The sequence below is a fragment of the Solanum tuberosum genome, unplaced genomic scaffold (genome assembly GCF_000226075.1).
Source record: "Solanum tuberosum cultivar DM 1-3 516 R44 unplaced genomic scaffold, SolTub_3.0 scf00041, whole genome shotgun sequence".
NCBI lineage: Eukaryota > Viridiplantae > Streptophyta > Magnoliopsida > Solanales > Solanaceae > Solanum > Solanum tuberosum.
In genome coordinates this window covers 797,936-800,951 of record NW_006238965.1, presented here as the reverse complement: position 1 = coordinate 800,951, position 3,016 = coordinate 797,936, and the positions used below count along the sequence as shown (strand labels likewise).

Here is a 3,016-nt window from a genome sequence, read left to right as displayed (position 1 = left end):
AGCCAAATCCCCTAGTTCTATTGATCAATTTATGCAGCCCTCCCAAACAACCGAAATAGGTATGAAAATTTATGAATCCATGCACTATCAATCTATAAAATTAAATTTTATTACTACAGTTCTACTAATTTATAAAATTATAGGATCATCTAATCCTAGAAAGGTAAAAAGAGTTCGAGGGAGGAACAACTGTAAAGAAGTTGCAACACTTGAAGCTGGAAAGAGGCTGAAAGTAACATTTTATAATAATCGAATGGTTGGAACAAATAGCAATTTATTTTCAAGGCACATGGGAAAAGTTATTCGTCATTGTAATATGTGTCCACTGGGAGTATCATCGTGGAGTGACATTAAGCAACAAAAATTAGATCACATGTGGGCAGCTGTTACGGTAACAATTTTTAATTACATCATCATTGTCTTTATATTCTGCTTTTTGTGCTCTCTATTAATTATTTCATGAATCTAATCAACTAATCATAAAGATAAAATGAAGGATGTATACTAAGAAGACTACACTAGTGAATTACAACAATTAATACATATTTTTGTATATTTGACCGACAATGTTCACTATTCTTTTTTATTTAAACTCACTTTTTAATTATTGTAGGATAAATTTGAGAGTGTTGACTTGAATGATCATTGTGACCATATATTTGGATGGATGAATGAGTTATGGAACAAATGGAGAGGATACTTGCATGCTACTTATGTGTAAAATAAGCCAATCGTTCTGGCTCTTAAGAATATTCCAAAGGGAGTAGAGAAGAAGGAATGGGAGTGGTTTGTTAAGGAACATTTTTGTTCCGAACGTTTTCAGGTATGCCTAGTGATCTAATAGTCTATATTTACGAAGCATCCATTTTGCAACTCAACGTGATAATTAGATGTGAAAATTCTTTTTTAACTTGGTTAATTTTCTTCGATATTAAGTTTTACATAACAATACATGCAAGGAGCAATAGAAATGCAGAAAATCGAGCTAAGGTAAAGATGTATCATCATATTGGTAGCAAGCCAATTAGAGAGATTATTTATCAGCAGGTATTATCGAAAAATTACTTCCCTAAAGAAAATATTTAAGAAGTGCTATTTGACATTTTTCTCTTTGATGTAAAGGGCGGAAAAGATGTCAATCCACCAAATTTGGAAACTATTTTCTTCGAGACTCGTAAGAAAGATAACATGCTTTTTGAACCAAAAGAAATTGAAAAATATGTTTGTTTGGTAAATTCAATATGTAAATTACTTCAAATTATTATGGAATCTGTTGAAATGAACTTGTATATATTTTGTAGGCTCAAATAGAAGAAATACTAAAAGCTGAGCCATCTCTCCTAGCATAGAGATTGTAGAAAAGTGTTGTGGACCTCAAACTCATAGCAATGTATTTGGCTTTGGTGGTGGAGTAAAGGCAAAGGACATGAGAGGTGGCACTTCTTCAAAGACTAAATTACTATCTCCACTACGTTCAACTTAAGAGGAAAATAAATCTTTGAATGAGAAAAACAAATCCTTGAATGATTGCTTGTCTACTTTAGAGGATGAGATGAAAGAAATAAGAAAAATGCAAGAATTCTTTGCTGCTAAACAATCGCATAACCTGCATATGACATCACCTGTATCAATTTAATGACCACTCACTTCTTTTTCTGATCAAGTAAGTAAGAATATACCAAACTCTATTTGCGGATAGTTGTTTAAGCAGTTATTGTATGGCTGAACTCTTATGAAACTAATGAAGAGAAGAATGAACAAATAGCATATCCTTTTTGAAACTTCAAGACGATAGATTGATAATTGACATGCTTTCTATCAGCTTTTCTATTATTATTGATATGCCTATTTAAAGGAATTCTTCACTTGTGAGGTACTTCGTTGGGTGATTATATTCTCTTAGCTGGTGGTTGTTTGACATATTTGTGTTATGATTCATGATACATATCAGGTTATTATTTGTTTGTTGGATTGATAATGGAAAACTGTATTGCTTTTTGGGGATATGTCATGAACAAGATACTAAAACTTTTCCCTGTGAAGTGGAAAATTTCATGTTTCAGCAGAATGATGACCAGTTCCGTTTAGTAGATTCTCCTAAAGATGCTGATTTGGTTGATAAAACAGGGAAAATGAACTTCTATATCCACTACAAGTAGCTGAGAGAAAAATTATTAGCAAGTTTAAAGTGATCAATTTACAGAACTAACTCTGTATAGTTATACATCCATGATTTGAATTGCAACACTAGTATAGGTTCAATTCTGACAATAGTTGGTTTCCCACTTGTACCTCTGCAGATAGGATTTGAATTTTAGGGAAAAGAAGCGTATTATACATAGAGTTTTACTCCTGACAGCAATCTTCCAATCCACAACTCTTCTTTGCATAAAAGCTATCAAAAAATTAAGTGAAAATGGTATATAGAAACTAGCCTTTAAGATATATTATCTCTGCGATGCCAGTTTTTTCAGGTGTTGCAATGTTTTCTGTTTTATCCTTTGCTGGTCAAAGGGGAGGTAAGCCTGGATTGAGTGATCATCACTAATGCACTCATATCAGCAAGGCCAACTATGAAATTGTAATGATCTGAGATGTCGTAACTGATTTCGCTGATGGCTGGGTTCAATTCCTTGAGTTTCCTCTCACACAACGTATAATTTCCATCCATTGCTTGACTTATTTACTCACAATCCATGAAATTGCGAGTTGCTCAGTTTTAAGATGTCTGTGTGAGAATAATAGTGTGATTGTTTGCCATTTTACGAATGAATAAGGATTGAGCCTGTATTTGCTGAAATTTTGAAGTAGCGAATCAAAAACTCTGTTTAGGCGTCTGTAGCAACGTCTTCGCTGGCAATAGAATTGTTTAAAAGAATACAGTCTTCTTTATCTGTGTTGTTTCCATTTTATACAAATACAATAGCATCCACACATCTTTCTCCTCTATTTTTTTATAGTTTTGTACAACTGTGTGCGCATGTTTTTTTATTTTTTGCAGAACTATACATAGTGA

The 3,016-nt window shown here is 32.9% G+C and overlaps 1 pseudogene; it reads right to left on the bottom strand.

Annotated features, from left to right (window-relative positions):
• Positions 1-2,393: 2,393 nt before the first annotated feature.
• Positions 2,394-2,761, bottom strand: LOC102590615 (enhancer of rudimentary homolog; annotated as a pseudogene).
• Positions 2,762-3,016: the final 255 nt, after the last annotated feature.